This window comes from Cherax quadricarinatus, chromosome 2, assembly GCF_038502225.1.
Source record: "Cherax quadricarinatus isolate ZL_2023a chromosome 2, ASM3850222v1, whole genome shotgun sequence".
In the NCBI taxonomy this organism is placed as follows: Eukaryota; Metazoa; Arthropoda; class Malacostraca; order Decapoda; family Parastacidae; genus Cherax; species Cherax quadricarinatus.
Window position 1 is genome coordinate 81,380,911 of NC_091293.1, and position 18,384 is coordinate 81,399,294.

The window sequence follows — 18,384 nt, forward strand, 5'->3', positions numbered from 1 at the left end:
AGGTACCTACTTACAGTTAGATGAAGAGGGACAACAGGTGTTAGAAAACACCTGCTAAGTGAACAAGAGCAGCAGGTGTAAAGAAATGTTGTCTCACATTTTGAAAAAAGCTTAACTATTGCTTAATCCAGTTTTCTTAGAAACTTAACTAACATATTCTCATCAATTTTTTTTTACTTTTGAAAGAAATATCAAAGTAAAAATTAAAATTATCAGGAACGCAGTTTGTTGATTGTAAAAACAATAATAATGAACTAGAAGACCGCGGCCTGTTGGTCTAGGGGTATGATTCCTGCTTTGGGTGCAGGAGGTCCCGGGTTCAAATCCCGGACAGGCCCGTCTGTTTTCTCAATATCTCAAATTAAGATAACACTGCATGAATAATTAATATTTTCGTGTCTTAAACCTAAGGACCTGATGTAAATAACATTGTAGCGACCAGATGTAATTTAGGGTAGAAGAACTAAAAGCCATAAATGAAATCGAAAGAAACCCAAAGTATTTCTTCTCCTATGCCAAATCAAAATCGAGAACAACGCACGCCCAGTATTGGGCCCGTACTTAAACAAGATGGGTCCTACACAGATGACAGCAAGGAAATGAGTGAGCTACTCAAGTCCCAATATGACTCAGTTTTTAGCAAGCCGCTAACCAGACTGAGAGTCGAAGATCAAAATGAATTTTTTATGAGAGAGCCACAAAATTTGATTAACACAAGCCTATCCGATGTTATCCTGACGCCAAATGACTTCGAACAGGCGATAAATGACATGCCCATGCACTCTGCCCCAGGGCCAGACTCATGGAACTCTGTGTTCATCAAGAACTGCAAGAAGCCCCTATCACAAGCCTTTTCCATCCTATGGAGAGGGAGCATGGACACGGGGGTCGTCCCACAGTTACTAAAAACAACAGACATAGCCCCACTCCACAAAGGGGGCAGTAAAGCAACAGCAAAGAACTACAGACCAATAGCACTAACATCCCATATCATAAAAATCTTTGAAAGGGTCCTTAGAAGCAAGATCACCACGCATCTAGAAACCCATCAGTTACACAACCCAGGGCAACATGGGTTTAGAACAGGTCGCTCCTGTCTGTCTCATCTATTGGACCACTACGACAAGGTCCTAAATGCACTAGAAGACAAAAAGAATGCAGATGTAATATATACAGACTTTGCAAAAGCCTTCGACAAGTGTGACCATGGCGTAATAGCGCACAAAATGCGTGCTAAAGGAATAACAGGAAAAGTCGGTCGATGGATCTATAATTTCCTCACTAACAGAACACTTATTGTATGGTCTCTTAACGTGCTAGTGACACCCCTGCTTGTGTGAGGGTGTGTGTGCGGGTGTGTGTGAGGGTGTGTGTGTGTGTGTGTGTGTGTGCGTGTGTGTGTGTGTGTGTGTGTGTGCGTGTGTGTGTGTGTGTGGGTGCGTGTGTGGGTGTGTGTGTGCGTGTGTGGGTGTGTGTGTGCGTGTGTGGGTGTGTGTGTGTGTGTGGGTGTGTGTGTGTGGGTGTGTGTGAGGGTGTGTGTGTGGGTGTGTGTGAGGGTGTGTGTGTGTGGGTGTTGGTGTGTGTGTGTGTGGGTGTGTGTGTGTGGGTGTGCGTCCTTGTGTGTATGCATATATTTGTACGCTCGTGTGCACATGTCCGTGCGTGCGCCCTCGTGTGTGTATGTGCGCGCGCGCACTAGTGTGGGTGTATGATCCACTTAATATTTGTATTTATAACTCATTACAATTGTGACCAGGTGTGGACGTATCAGTGGTTCATTACTTTGTAATTTGTTCATGACTGTAACCATGTATAGGAGTGAAGCTGATTCATTACCTCTGTAACTTGCCATGATTAGTGACCAGATCTACCTGGAGTTCATTACCTTTGTAACTAGTTCAGCTATCATAACTTTGGGGTCCAGTCACTGGACCCATTATGTACCTTTGTAATCTTTTGACTACCGCCCACAGGATGGGTATGGGGTGCATAAAGATATTAAACTAAAGTGTGTGTGTGTGTGTGTGTGTGTGTGTGTGTGTGTGTGTGTGTGTGTGTACTCACCTATTTGTACTCACCTATTTGTGGTTGCAGGGGTCGAGTCACAGCTCCTGGCCCCGCCTCTTCGCTGATTGCTACTAGGTCCTCTCTCTCCCTGCCCCATGAGCTCTATCATACCTCGCCTTAAAACTATGTATGGTTCCTGCCTCCACCACATCACTTTCTAGGCTATTCCACGGCCTGACTACTCTATGACTGAAGAAATACTTCCTAACATCCCTTTGATTCATCTGAGTCTTCAACTTCCAATTGTGACCTCTTGTGTCTGTGTCCCATCTCTGGAACATCCCGTCTTTGTCCACCTCGTCTATTCCGCGCAGTATTTTATATGTCGTTATCATGTCTCCCCTGACCCTCCTGGCCTCCAGTGTCGTCAGGCCGATTTCCCTCAACCTTTCTTCATAGGACAATCCCCGTAGCTCTGGGACTAGTCTTGTTGCAAACCTTTGCACTTTCTCTAATTTCTTGACGTGCTTGACTAGGTGTGGATTCCAAACTGGTGCTGCATACTCCAGTATGGGCCTGACGTAGATGGTGTACAGAGTCTTAAACGAATCCTTACTGAGGTATCGGAACGCTATCCGTAGGTTTGCCAGGCGCCCGTATGCTGCAGCAGTTATCTGATTGATGTGCGCCTCAGGAGATATGCTCGGTGTTATACTCACCCCCAGATCTTTTTCCTTTAGTGAGGTTTGCAGTCTTTGGCCATCTAAACTATATTGTGTCTGCGGTCTTCTTTGCCCTTCCCCAATCTTCATGACTTTGCATTTGGCAGGGTTAAATTCAAGGAGCCAGTTGCTGGACCAGGCTTGTAGCCTGTCCAGATCTCTTTGTAGTCCTGCCTGATCCTCGTCCGATTCGATTCTTCTCATTAACTTCACATCGTCTGCAAACAAGGACACTTCTGAGTCTATCCCTTCCGTTATGTCGTTCACGTATACCAAGAACAGCACAGGTCCTAGGACTGACCCCTGTGGAACCCCGCTTGTCACAGGCGCCCACTCTGACACCTCGTCGCGTACCATGACTCGTTGTTTCCTCCCTGTCAGGTATTCTCTGATCCATTGCAGGGCCTTTCCTGTTATGTGTGCCTGGTCCTCTAGCTTTTGCAGTAACCTCTTGTGAGGAACTGTGTCGAAAGCCTTCTTGCAGTCCAAAAATACGCAGTCGATCCACCCCTCTCTCTCTTGTCTTACTTCTGTCACCTTGTCATAAAACTCTAGTAGGTTTGTGACACAGGATTTTCCTTCCCTGAAACCATGCTGGTTGTCAATTATACACTTGTTTCTTTCCAGGTGCCCCACCACTCTCCTCCTGATGATCTTCTCCATGACCTTGCATACTATACTCGTTAGAGATACAGGTCTGTAGTTTAGTGCCTCATGTCTGTCTCCCTTTTTAAAAATTGGGACTACATTTGCCATTTTCCATACCTCAGGGAGTTGCCCAGTTTCAAATGATGTGTTGAAGATCTTTGTTAATGGCTCACACAATATCTCTGCTCCCTCTTTAAGGACCCATGGAGAGATGTTGTCTGGTCCCACCGCCTTTGAGGTGTCAAGTTCGCATAGCAGCTTCTTCACCTCCTCCTTGGTTATATGTACCTCATCCAGCACTTGCTGGTGTGCCCCCCTGTTCTGATTTCTTGGAGTCCTACTGGTTTCCACTGTAAATACCTCTTTAAATCTTGTGTTGAGCTCCTGACATACCTCTCGGTCGTTTCTTGTGAATTCCCCATCACCCTTCCTCAGTCTGATTACCTGGTCCTTGACTGTTGTTTTCCTCCTGATGTGGCTGTACAACAGCTTCGGGTCAGTCTTTACTTTTGATGCTATGTCATTTTCATATTGTCTCTGAGCCTCCCTTCTTATCTGTGCATATTCGTTTCTGGCTCTTCGGCTGATTTCTCTATTCTCCTGAGTTCTCTGTCTTCTGTACCTTTTCCATTCTCTAGTACACCTAGTTTTTGCCTCCCTACACCTTTGGGTGAACCAAGGACTCGTTCTGTTCTTCCCATTATTTCTGTTTCCCTTGGGAACAAACCTCTCCTCTGCCTCCTTGCATTTTGTTGCTACATAGTCCATCATTTCTTGTACTGGTTTTCCTGTCAGTTCCCTCTCCCACTGAATGTCTTGAAGGAAGTTCCTCATGCCTGAGTAGTTCCCCCTTTTGTAGTTTGGTTTTTCCCAGCCTATTCCTGCTACTCTCTCCACTTGGAGCTCAACTATGTAGTCGAAGCACAGAACCACATGATCACTAGCTCCCAGGGGCCTTTCATACATGATACCCTCGATGTCCGAACTACTCATGGTGAATACAAGGTCCAACCTTGCTGGTTCATCCTCTCCTCTCTCTCTGGTAGTGTCTCTAACATGTTGATGCATGAGGTTCTCCAGTACCACATCCATCATCTTGGCTCTCCATGTTTCGGGACCCCCATGGGGCTCCAGGTTTTCCCAGTCAATCTCCTTGTGATTGAAATCACCCATAACTAGTAACTTTGCTCCCCCCATGTGTGCTCTCCTGGCCACCTCGGCTAGTGTGTTGATCATTGCTCTGTTGCTCTCATCGTATTCTTCTCTTGGCCTCCTGCAGTTCTGTGGTGGGTTGTACATTACTGCAATTATCACCTTATGTCCCTCAGACTGGATTGTTCCTACTAAGTAGTCCCTTTCGCCCATGCCATCCATTCCTTCCATTTTCTCAAAACCCCACTGGTTTTTAATGAGCAGTGCAACTCCTCCTCCCCCTCTCCTCCCTCTGTCTTTCCTGAAGATTTGATATCCGGATGGAAAGACTGAATCTGTTATTATTCTGGTGAGTTTTGTTTCTGTGAGTGCTATTATGTCTGGGGATGTCTCTTTGATTCTTTCGTGCAACTCCTCATACTTGTTTGTTATTCCATCTGCATTTGTATACCACACCTTCAACTTCTTTTCTAAGACTGTGGTCTGGGAAGTATATTGGGGTTGGGGAAGTGGGAGACCTGGTAGGGAACTATGGGTTGTTGCTGTGGGGGTGAAGTTTGTAATGTAGTGGGTGGGGGCATTGGATGTGGCATGGGTGTTTTGATTTAGAGTGTTTGGTTGCACTGGGGTTGACCTGGTTGGGAGGCTTCTATAGAAAGTTGTGAGGGGGGCTGTGTTAGATCTTCTTCCTGGGTCTGGGATCTCCTGTCTGTCTTCTCCATCCCCTCTCTTTCCTCCTTTCTCCTTTGTACCATCTCTCTCAGTTTCTTCCTTTCTTCTTGTGTTCTGTCGCGGTCGAGATACACCCTCCTGTATGCCGTCATGTCCCTTAATCGTGCTTTCTCCTGCAGTATCCTGGTCCGAGTCGCTTCTGCCTTGAAGGTCACTCTCACTGGCCGGGTTCTTTTTTTTACAAACCCCCCTATTCTCCGAAAATTTTCCAGCTGGGTCATATCGTCTTCTCCTATTGCTTTCATGATGCTTTCAATTGCTTTTTTTTCCCCTTGTTTTCTTGCTTCATATGTTTCCCCTTCGACTTCCTGGAGCCCATACACAAAGACTGACCTCACCCTTTCATTCTCCCACTGCATATCCCTGTGTATCCCCTCATTTAATTTGGTTTCCTCCACTGCAGCTTTCCTTTCATCAGTTTCACTGGCTAATGTACTTGGGCTCAGTGGCCTGTCATTTTCCCTTCTCGGCTTTCCTTGGGCTCTGTTGTTGTCTGTTAGGGCCTCCACATAAAGCTTAGCTCTTTCATTTGCTACAGTCTCCTCTGATAGAGCATCTCCATGCAGTTGTGCCCCTTCTTTCCCTACAGTCCCCTTATTTGTGGCTGAGGTAGCAGTCTCTGTTGTCAATCCCAAAATGTTCTTTAGTTCTTTAGGCTGTTTCAGATTTTTCAGTTCCTCTTCTAAACTCTGTATCCTAGCTTCTGCTGCTTTGACATGCACCTCCCACTTCCTGCTTTCCATATCTATCCTCTCTTCCATTCTCATGCTAAGTTCTTCTAGTTTCTTTTCCCATTCATGATCCCTTTTTATGAGCTCTGCTGCCCAATCTTCCTGTGCATTTTCCTCCTCCTGTCCCTTGGTTTTTCTTGTTACTCTCTGGCAACCCATTTTTGTTTTATCCTGATTGCCTCAGAGTGGGAAACCTATGTAGTTCTGTATGTTAGGTTAGTAGTGTGTGTGTCAGAGTGTGGGGGGGGAAGTAGTGGAGGAACTGTGGCTATTTGGGAGCTGAGTGGGGAGGGGTGGGGAGGGTTTGGGGTGAACGGGGGAGGGGAGGGTGATCGAGGGAGGGGATGGATCAGGGGAAGTAGTGAGATGTCGGTGGTGAGGGGGGAGTGTGTGTGTGTCTGGATATGTGTGTGTGTGTGTGTGTGTGTGTGTGTGTGTGTGTGTGTGTGTGTGTGTGTGTGTGTGTGTGTGTGTGTGTGTAATTTTGTGTGTAATTGTGTGTGGAATTATTTGTGGGTTTATTATGTACTGAAAGGTAGGTGGCTTGTGCTTGGAGTGTAATGTAGATTCTCAGTTGTCGCTTGTGTCCACAACCTCTTCTGACCTGACTCCCACCCTTGCAGTGTTGCCTATATCACCTGCTTATAGTGAGTTAATCGCCTTGTTCAATGGATTACCATTTGCTAAACCTTATTGAATACTTGAGTGCCTATTCTTTATCGTGCTATGAGAGTTAGACCATTCACATTCAGCTTGGCGGTTAAATTGGAACCTGGACCCCACACCCAAACAACCACTCATAGGTGATACAGTACTTGTAGTGCAGTTGTAGCAGTGTAGGTTGTCCAGGTCGATGTGACGTCCTGGAGTAGATCCAGCTCGATGTACGTCCTGGCGTAGATCCACCTCAATTTCTTCTCGTTAATAATGTACCCTATTCACTGTGTGTGTGTGTGTGTGTGTGTGTGGTGTGTGTGACTCAACAATCAATATTTGCACCAATAACTCATTACAGTTGTGACCGGGTGTGGAAGTGTGAATTGCTCATTACTCTATAATTTGTTCATGATTGTAGCCAAAGTATAAACGTAAGTAACCATTCTACAGAATTCATTACCTTTGTAACTTGTGAGCTCATTACCTTTGTACCTAGTTCAGCTATCAAAACTTTGGGGGCCCAGTCCCTGGACCCATTACGTACCTCTGTAATCTGTAAATACCTTTGTAACTTGTCATGATTGTGACCAGACTTACCTGGAGTTCATTACCTTTGTAAATTGTGAGTTCATTACCTTTGTAAATTGTGAGTTCATTACCTTTGTAAATTGTGAGTTCATTACCTCTGTAACTTGCTCAGCTATCAAAACTTTGGAGTCCAGTCCCTGGACCAATTATGTACCTCTGTAATCTTTTGACTACCGCCCACAGGATGGGTATGGGGTGCATAATAAACATATTAAACTAACTAACTAACTAACAGAACACAGAGAGTAGTCGTCAACAGAGTAAAGTCCGAGGCAGCTACGGTGAAAAGCTCTGTTCCACAAGGCACAGTACTCGCTCCCATCTTGTTCCTCATCCTTATATCCGACATAGACAAGGATGTCAGCCACAGCACCGTGTCTTCCTTTGCAGATGACACCCGAATCTGCATGACAGTGTCTTCCATTGCAGACACTGCAAAGCTCCAGGCAGACATCAACCAAATCTTTCAGTGGGCTGCAGAAAACAATATGAAGTTCAACGATGAAAAATTTCAATTACTCAGATATGGTAAACATGAGGAAATTAAATCTTCATCAGAGTACAAAACAAATTCTGGCCACAAAATAGAGCGAAACACCAACGTCAAAGACCTGGGAGTGATCATGTCGGAGGATCTCACCTTCAAGGACCATAACATTGTATCAATCGCATCTGCTAGAAAAATGACAGGATGGATAATGAGAACCTTCAAAACTAGGGAGGCCAAGCCCATGATGACACTCTTCAGGTCACTTGTTCTATCTAGGCTGGAATATTGCTGCACACTAACAGCACCTTTCAAGGCAGGTGAAATTGCCGACCTAGAAAATGTACAGAGAACTTTCACGGCGCGCATAACGGAGATAAAACACCTCAATTATTGGGAGCGCTTGAGGTTCCTAAACCTGTATTCCCTGGAACGCAGGAGGGAGAGATACATGATTATATACACCTGGAAAATCCTAGAGGGACTAGTACCGAACTTGCACACGAAAATCACTCATTACGAAAGCAAAAGACTTGGCAGACGATGCACCATCCCCCCAATGAAAAGCAGGGGTGTCACTAGCACGTTAAGAGACCATACAATAAGTGTCAGGGGCCCGAGACTGTTCAACTGCCTCCCAGCACACATAAGGGGGATTACCAACAGACCCCAGGCAGTCTTCAAGCTGGCACTGGACAAGCACCTAAAGTCAGTTCCGGATCAGCCGGGCTGTGGCTCGTATGTTGGTTTGCGTGCAGCCAGCAGCAACAGCCTGGTTGATCAGGCTCTGATCCACCAGGAGGCCTGGTCTCAGACCGGGCCGCGGGGGCGTTGACCCCCGGAACTCTCTCCAGGTAAACTCCAGGTTTTACAGCCACACTATTGTCTGTGCTCACCTACCTGTGGTTGTAGGGGTCGATTCGTAACTCCTGGCCGCGCCTCTTCGCTGATCGTTACCTTTATCATACCTCTTTTTAAAGTTATGTATGGTCCTTGCCTCCACATCACCAGATTGTTCCAATTCTTGACAACTCTATGACTGAAAAAATACCTTTTAACATCCCTGTGACTAATCTGAGTTTTCAGCTTCCAGCTGTGACCCTTGCTGTATCTCATCTCTGAAACATTCTGTCCCTACCATCTTGTCAATTCCTTTCAGCACTTTATTTGTTGTGATGTCCTCCCTATCCCTCCTGTCCTCCAGTGTCGTCAGATTGATTTCTCTTAACCTCTCCTCGTAGGGCATACCCCTTAGCTCCGGGACTAGTCTTGTTGCAAACCTTTGCAATTTTTCTTTCTTAATGTGCTTAACATACACAGTGTACAGTGTCTTGAATGATTCCTTACGCAGGTGTCGAAATGCTATTCTTAGGTTTGCCAGAAGCCCATATGCTACAGGAGTTATTTGGTTGGTGTGCGCCTCGGATGTGCTCGGTATGATAATCACCTCAAGATCCTCTTCCTTGACTGAGGTTTGCAGCCTTTGGTCCCCTAGCCTGTACTCCGTCCACGGTCTTAACTGACCTTCCCCAATCTTCATGACTTTGCACTTGGTGGAGTTAAACTCCAAGAGCTAATTCTTGGACCAGGCCTACAGCCTGTCCAGATCCCTTTGTAGTCCTACCTCATCCTCGTCCGCTTGAGTTCTCCGCATTAGCTTCACATCGTCTGCAAACAGGAACACCTCTGAATCTATCCCTTCCGTCATGTCATTCACATATACCAGAAACAGCACCGGCCCTAGAATTGACCCTTGTGGAACCCCGCGTCACCTGCGCCCACTCTGATGCCTTGTCCCATACTATCACTCGTTATTTCCTTCCTGTCAGGTATTCCCTGATCCAGTGAGTGCCTTTCCTGTTTTTCGTGTCTGCTGGTCATGACTGCGACCAGATCTACCTGGAGTTCATTACCTTCGTAACTTGCTCAGCTATCAAAACTTTGGGGTCCAGTCCCTGGACCCATTATGTACCTCTGTAATCTTTTGACTACCGCCCACGGGATGGGTATGGGGTGCATAATAAAGATATAAACTAGCCTGCCTGCTCCTCTAACTTCTGCACTGATCTCTCGTATGGAACTGTGTCGAGAGCCTTCTTACAATCCAAGAAAATGAAGTCTACCCCCTTCTCTCCTGTCTTACAAAGTGACAACAAATTAAGTGCCAGGGGCCCAAGACTGTTCAACTGCCTCCCACCATATATAAGACGGAAGACCAATAGACCTCTGGTTGTCTTCAAGAAGGTGCTGGACAGGCACCTAAAGTCAGTACCTGACCAGCCGGGCTGTGGTTCGTACGTCGGTTTACGTGCGGCCAATAGTAACAGCCTGGTTGATCAAGCCCTGGTCCACCACGAGGCCTGTTCTCAGACCGGGCCGCGGGGGCGTTGACCAGCGAAACACTCTCCAGGTATACTTAAAGTATTGTCGTAAAACTCCAGTAAATTTGTGACACAGGATTTCCTCTCCTTGAAACCGTGCCGGTTATCGTGTATAAACTTATTTTTTTCCTAGGTGCTCCACCACTCTCCTGATAATCTTCTCCGTGACTTTGCATACTGTACATAACAGTGACACGGGTCTGTAGTTTAATGCTTCCTGTCTGTCTCCTTTCTTGAAAATTGGGACTACATCTGCGGTCTTCCACACCTCAGGTAGTTGCCCCATTACGACAAATGTGTTGAAAATTGTTGTTAGTGGCACCCACAGTGCCTGTTAGTTAGTTACCATTTTGTCCTAGGCACATGTCGATTAGACACTAGGCCTGTTGCATGTGCATGCGTGTGTGTGTGTACGTCTGTCCGTGTGTGTGTGTGTGTGAGTGTGTGTGTGTGTGTGTTTGTACTCACCTATATGTGGTAGCAGGGGTCGATTCACAGCTCCTGGCCCCGCCTCTTTGATTGTCGCTACTAGGTCCACTCTTTCCCTGGTCCACGAGCTTTACCAATAGCGCTAACCTCCCTTATCATGGAAGTAAATGGTATAAAATACCGACACAATGGAAATATGAACACATATGCAGTATGTGATCCTTTATTGACAACGTAGTCTTTATTGACAACACAGTCTTTGCAAAAGCCTTTGACAAGTGTGACCATGGTGTAATAGCGCACAAAATGCGCAATAAAGGAATAACAAGAAAAGTTTGTAGATGGATCTGTAATTTCCTAACAAATAGAACACAAAGAGTAGTAGTGATCAGAGTAAAATCTGAGGCGGCTACGGTGAAAAGCTCTGTTCCATAAGGAACAGTACCCGCCCTCATCCTGTTCCTCATCCTCATATCTCACATAGACAGGGATGTAAGCCACAGTGCCGTGTCTTCCTTTGCAGATGACACCTGAATTTGCATGGCAGTGTCTTCCATTGAAGACACCGCAAGACTCCAGGCGGAAAACATTAAGAAGTTCAACGATGTGAAATTTCAATTACTCCGACATGGAAAACATGAGGAAATTAAAACTATATCAGAGTACAAAACAAATTCCAACCACACAATAGAGCGGAAAAACTAATGTAAAAGACCTGGGAGGGATCATGTCAGGGACTCTCATCTTCAAAGACCGTAAAACTGTATCAATTAAGATAAGATAAGATTTCGTTCGGATTTTTAACCCCGGAGGGTTAGCCACCCAGGATAACCCAAGAAAGTCAGTGCGTCATCGAGGACTGTCTAACTTATTTCCATTGGGGTCCTTAATCTTGTCCCCCAGGATGCGACCCACACCAGTCGACTAACACCCAGGTACCTATTTGCTGCTAGGTGAACAGGACAACAGGTGTAAGGAAACGTGTCGAATGTTTCCACCCGCCGGGAATCGAACCCGGGCCCTCCGTGTGTGAAGCGGGAGCTTTAGCCACCAGGCCACCGGGCATCTGCTAAAAAATGACAGGATGGATAAGAACTTCAAAACTATAGATGCCAAGGCCATGATGACACTCTTCAGGTCGCTTGTTCTATCTAGGCTGGAATATTGCTGCACACTAACAGCGCCTTTCAAGGCAGGTGAAATTGCTGACCTAGAAAATGTACAGAGAACTTTCACAGCACACATAACTGCGATAAAACACCTCAGTTACTGGGAATGCTTGAAGTTCCTCAACCTGTACTCCCTAGAACGCAGGTGGGATAAATATTGATTATACACACTTGGAAAATCCTAGAGGGATTAGTACTAAACTTGCACACGAAAATCACTCCCAATGAAAGCAAAAGACTTAGTAGACGATGCAACATCCCTTCAATGAAAAACAGAGGTGCCACTAACAAGATAAGAGACAACACAATAAGTGTCAGGGGCCCAAGACTGTTCAACTGTCTCCTGGCATACATAAGGGGGATTACCAATAGACCCCTGGCTGTCTTCAAGAAGGCACTGGACAAGCACCTCAAGTCAGTACCTGACCAGACGGGCTGTGGTTCGTACGTCGGGTTTTATGCGGTAAACAGTAACAGCCTGGTTGATCAGGCCCTGATCCACCATGAGGCCTGGTCACAGACCGGGCCATGGGGGTGTTGACCCCCGAAACCCTCTCCAGGTATACTCCAGGGCCTCCCTCCTTATCTGTTAATACTCGTTTCTGGCGCTCCAGCTAATCTCTTTATTTTTCTGGGTCCTTTGTCTTCTGTACTTTTTCCATTCTCTAGCACACCTCCCAACACCTTTGGGTAAACCAAAGGCTCGTTCTGGTCTTCCAATTATTTCTGTTGCCCTTTTAAACAAACCTATCCTCTGCCTCTTTGCATTTTGTTATCATGTAGTCCATCATTTCGTTTACTGATTTTCCTACCACTTGTAACTCTACTACGTATTTGAAGCTCAGGACCACGTGATCATTAACTCTGCGTATGTGATGTCCTACATGTCTGAACTACTCAAGCAGAATATGAGGTCCAGCCTTACTGGTTCACCCTCGCCTCTCTCTCTGGTAGTGTCCCTAACATCTTGTTGCATGAGGTTTTCCAGTACAACCTCCATCATTTTGGCCCTTCATGTTTCTGGTCTCCCATGTGGTTCTGGGTTTTCCCAAAGTCCTTATGAGTGAAATCACCCACAACTAGTGACTTTGTCCTACCCAAGTGGGCCCTTCTGGCCACCTCAGGTAGTGTATCAGGTAGTGTATCAGGTAGTGTATCAGGTAGTGTATCAGTTAGTGTATCATCATATTCTTGTCTTGGCCTCCTGTTATTCTGAAGTGGGTTTTACATCACTGCAATCACCACCTTGGGACCTCCAGTCTGAAAGATTCCTACTATGTAGTCCCTTGTTTCCCTTCTGTCCCCTCCTTCCAACTCCTCAAAACTCCTCTGGTGTTTTATGAGCAGTGCATCTCCTCCTCATATTCTCACCTAATTGTGGTTGCAGGGGTGGATTCACAGCTCCTGGCCCTGCTTCTTCACTGATCGCTACTAGGTCCACTTTCTTCTGCTCTATGAGCCTTTTCATACCTCTTCTTAAAATCTAATTGTCACTGCCGTGACCAGGATTCGAACCTGGGTTATTGCGGCCACAACGCAATGTACTAACCACTATACGATCACGGCCACCTTGACGTGAGGCTCTAGGTGAACACAAATTTATTCATTCACTTCAATGATACTCAACCTCTTGTGCACTCAACCATCGTGGAACACACACACACACGAGCGTGTGTGCTCACCTGTTTGTGGTTGCAGGGGTCGAAACAAAGCTCCTGGCCTCGCTTCTTCACTGATCGCTACTAGGCCCTCTCTCTCCCTGCTCCATGAGCTTTATCATACCTTGTCTTATAACTATGTATGGTTCCTGCCTCCACTACATCGTTTGCCAGACTATTCCACTTCCTGGAATGTGTGTGTGTGTCTTCATTTATGAATTTGACAGAGGCCTCTTACATACATTTGTTTGCAAAGACATAAAATAAATAAATAAAATTATCCATGATAGTTAAGTGCACAAGAGGTAGAGATTCATTTAAGTGAGTGAATAAATTTCTATTTCGCCAGAGCCTCACGTCAAGGTGGCCGTGATCGTATAGTGGTTAGTACATTGCGTTGTGGCCGCAATAACCCAGGTTCGAATCCTGGTCACGGCAGTGACAGTTGGATTTTGTTTAAAAACTCTAGACATATTTCTGTCAAATTTCATATTATTTGATTTTATTGCAAACCAACATTTTTTTTAAGATTAGTACGAGGTTAAATCTAAAAGAATAAATTTTTGTGGACACTTACCTGGTGACAGCAAGGAAATGAGTGAGCTACTCATGTCCCAATATGACTCAGTTTTTAGCAAGCCGCTAACCAGACTGAGAGTCGAAGATCAAAATGAATTTTTTTTATGAGAGAGCCACAAAATTTGGTTAACACAAGCCTATCCGATGTTATCCTGACGCCAAATGACTTCGAACAGGCGATAAATGACATGCCCATGCACTCTGCCCCAGGGCCAGACTCATGGAACTCCGTGTTCATCAAGAACTGCAAGAAGCCCCTATCACGAGCCTTTTCCATCCTATGGAGAGGGAGCATGGACACGGGGGTCGTCCCACATTATTATTATAATCAAGGGGAAAGCGCTAAACCCGTAGGATTATACAGCGCCCAGGGGAGGGGGATGTGGAAGGCATTCAGGCTTAATTCGGGGTACTGGAGCACAGATCCAATTCCCTAAATCAAGAGCCCCTCACCAACATCAAGGAACCTTCCATGAGGGGATCCCACAGTGGGCTGCAGAAAACAATATGAAGTTCAACGATGAGAAATTTCAATTACTCAGATATGGTAAACACGAGGAAATTAAATCTTCATCAGAGTACAAAACAAATTCTGGCCACAAAATAGAGCGAAACACCAACGTCAAAGACCTGGGAGTGATCATGTCGGAGGATCTCACCTTCAAGGACCATAACATTGTATCAATCGCATCTGCTAGAAAAATGACAGGATGGATAATGAGAACCTCCAAAACTAGGGAGGCCAAGCCCATGATGACACTCTTCAGGTCACTTGTTCTATCTAGGCTGGAATATTGCTGCACACTAACAGCACCTTTCAAGGCAGGTGAAATTGCTGACCTAGAAAATGTACAGAGAACCTTCACGGCGCGCATAACGGAGATAAAACACCTCAATTACTGGGAGCGCTTGTGGTTCCTAAAACTGTATTCCCTGGAACTCAGGCGGGAGATATACTTGATTATATACACCTGGAAAATCCTAGAGGGACTAGTACCGAACTTGCACACGAAAATCACTCACTACAAAAGCAAAAGACTTGGCAGACGATGCAACATCCCCCCAATGAAAAACAGGGGTGTCACTAGCACGTTAAGAGACCATACAATAAGTGTCAGGGGCCCGAGACTGTTCAACTACCTCCCAGCATACATAAGGGGGATTACCAACAGACCCCTGGCAGTCTTCAAGCTGGCACTGGACAAGCACCTAAAGTCGGTTCCTGACCAGCCGGGCTGTGGCTCGTACGTTGGTTTGCGTGTAGCCAGCAGCAACAGCCTGGTTGATCAGGCTCTGATCCACCAGAAATTTCAGTTACTCCAATATGGAAAACTTGAGGAAATTTAAACTGTATCTAGTATAAAACAAATTCCAACCGCACAAAAGAACGAGAAATTGAAATTTCTCATCATTGAACTTCATATTGTTTTCTGCAGCCCATTTAAAGATTTGGTTGATGACCGCCTGGAGTCTTGCGGTGTCTGCAATGGAGGACACTGTCAAGCAAATTCGGGTGTCATCTGCAAAGGAAAACACGGCGCTGTGGCTTGTATCCCTGTCTATGTCAGATATGAGGATGTGGCATGCAAAGAGTACATAACCTTTATTTGGCGCATGTACACACCCTCATTTACAGGCTATCTCCCCCAACCAGCGAACCAGGTGACTGAGGGTTGACGATGAGGCCCCGTCGTTCAACCAGTACCCAGGTTCCAGCCAATGAGAAGATGCTTTTGGCAATCGCAGAGGTTATGTGGGTACCACTCTCCTGGCTGCCCTTGTTATTCCCATTCTAGAGCTGGTTGAAGCACGGTCTGCTCTCTAGTGAATTCTATTCTGCCTTGCTTACCGTGGAGTGCACTAATACCTATTGCTGTACATAGTGTATATAGTATACATACTTCTGTTCTAAATTGGTGAAGGATAATATAAGTCAAAAGTTTTCTGCTGTGTTTATTTTGCTCCCTTTACACCCAGGATAACAGGCCATTTGGACTCCTGGGTTGTAATAGAGGATGAGGAGCAGGATGGGAGCGAGTACTGTGTCTTGTGGAACAAAGCTTTTCACCGTAGCCGCCTCAGACTTGACTCTGTTTACTACTACTCCTTGTGTTCTATTTGTTAGGAAATTATAGATGTACCAACCAACATTTCCTGTTATTCCTTTATCATACATTTTGTGCGCTATTACACCATGGTCACAATTGACAAAGGCTTTTGCAAAGTCTGTGTACACTAAATCTGCATTTTGTTTGTCTTTTAGAGTATCCAGGACCTTGTCATAGTGGGCCAGTTGTTGGGACAGGCAATAAGCCTACCCTAGCCAGCCAAACCGGAAGAACTGGTAAAGACAACTAAATACTTTTAGAAATTATAGACTAGCTGGCTAGGAGAGTTGTAAAGTGTTGTAAGATGACCACCACCAGAAACGGTCACGGACGAAAGCATGCCTGGATTGCTTGGAATCTCTGTGGTAAATGGTCCCATGGGGTGTGCAGGGATTTGAAACCAGTGACCACATCTGATATAAAATCAGAGAAATGCTTTTGGGTCTGCCCAAACGAGATATACCTGTATGAGAAGATTACATCTATATTAAAAGACAAGAACACCAATAAAAGATCCTTCTTGGAAGACATATCATCATGGTATGACAGATGGAAAAATAAAATGGGTGGGATGGACGAGGCTGTCTTGGAAGACAGTGCTCTTGAGGGTGTTAGTGTTGTCCTGGAGGATAGTGGACCATCGCCTTGGTGATGAAACAAATAAAGTCAATGCTATTAAGCTTACAGAAGTACACAGGTAAACACAACAGAGATACTGCTGGAGATGGAACAAAAGGGAATGATGCCTCAGGGAATAGTGTTGACACACTACCAGCATAACCTGGTGGAAGCACTGATGTCCATAGAGGGGTAGTAGGTAGAGGGGGAACAGAAAAAAATGCACCAGCGAATGCAGTTGCAATAAATCCTAGCAAACAGAACTCCAGTCTAAGCAAATTCTATGCCTTGGGTATCTGCAGGCATAGTATATCTGGTAAAACAGGTGGGACATGCACCTTTGGCCATCACAAAAAATGGCGCACCCACATGACAACAGGAGAGTGCAACTCCCCTTCCTGTAACCTATTTCACCCCGAAATGTGTCACTCGTCACTACAACACATACTGCCAGGCACATCATTTGAAGGGGACAAGAAGACACAGACCAGCCAGACTATGGGAAACAAAAGAGGGGAGCCATAAATTCTCAAGGGAAAGAGGTTTTTCAGGGCGAGGAGGAAAAAAAGACTGGCAAGAAATGACAGCAATCTTACACCAACTGAAAACACTTTCGGAGCAGAGGCATAGTCATTGGCCTCTACTCCAGAACAACAGATATTAGAGCCAGCAAATACCCTCCATCCCCTGAATTCCACCAATATAAGGACAATTGTCTTTGGAACTCCCTGTTCATCAAGAACTGCAAAAAGCCTTCAGAATTCTATGGAGAGGGAACATGGACATAGAGGTCATCCCACACTCACTAAAAACAACAGACATAGCCCCACTCTACAAAAGTGGCAGTAAAGCAATTGCAAAGAACTACAGACCGATAGCACTGCATTCCCATATCACAAAAATCTTTGAAAGAGTTCTATGAAGAAAGATTGCCACCCATTTAGATACCCACCAGTTACACAACCCAGGCCAACACGGATTTACAGCAGGTCACTCCTGCCTGTCCCAGCTACTGGATCACTATGACAAGGTCCTGGATGTAATATACACCGACTTTGCAAAAGCTTTCAACAAGTGTGACCATGGTGTAATAACACACAAAATGAGTGATAAAGGAATTACAGGAAAAGTTGGTAGATGGATCTATAACTTCCTGACAAATAGAACACAAAGAGTAATAGTAAACAGAGTAAAGTTTGAGGTAGCTACGGTGTAAAGCTCTGTTCCACAAGGCACAGTACTCGCTCCCATTCTATTCCTCTCTTCCTTTGCGGATGACACCCGGATTGCCATGACAGTGACCTCCATCGAAGACACTGCAAGACTCCAGATGGGTCACTCAATACAATATAAAGTTCAAAGAAGAGAAATTTCAACTATTCAGATATGGAAAACTTGAGGAAATTAAAACTGTGTCAGCGTATACGACAAATGCTAACCATACAATAGAGCAAAAAAGTAATATGAAGGATCTGGGAGTGATGATGTCAGAGGATCTCTCCTTCAAAGACTACAACAATATATCTACCGCATCTGCTAGGAAAAGGACAGGATGGATAATGAGAACCTTCAAAACTAGGGACGCCAAGCCCATGATGATTCTCTTCAAATCACTTGTTCTCTCTAGGCTGGAATACTGCTGTACACTAACGGCCCCTTCAAGGTAGGGGAAATTGCTGACTTGGAGAGTTTGCCTGGAATTTACCTGGAGAGAGTTC

The 18,384-nt window shown here is 45.4% G+C and overlaps 3 non-coding genes across 3 annotated transcripts; 2 read left to right on the forward strand and 1 right to left on the reverse strand.

The window, feature by feature from the left end:
* The first annotated feature begins 266 nt into the window (after positions 1-266).
* On the forward strand, positions 267-338 carry TRNAP-UGG (transfer RNA proline (anticodon UGG)). Its single transcript has one exon. It is a non-coding gene; the product is annotated as a tRNA-Pro (tRNA).
* Positions 339-13,197: 12,859 nt separating this feature from the next.
* On the reverse strand, positions 13,198-13,269 carry TRNAH-GUG (transfer RNA histidin (anticodon GUG)). The gene has a single exon. It is a non-coding gene; the product is annotated as a tRNA-His (tRNA).
* Positions 13,270-13,727: 458 nt separating this feature from the next.
* TRNAH-GUG (transfer RNA histidin (anticodon GUG)) lies at positions 13,728-13,799 on the forward strand. Its single transcript has one exon. It is a non-coding gene; the product is annotated as a tRNA-His (tRNA).
* Positions 13,800-18,384: the final 4,585 nt, after the last annotated feature.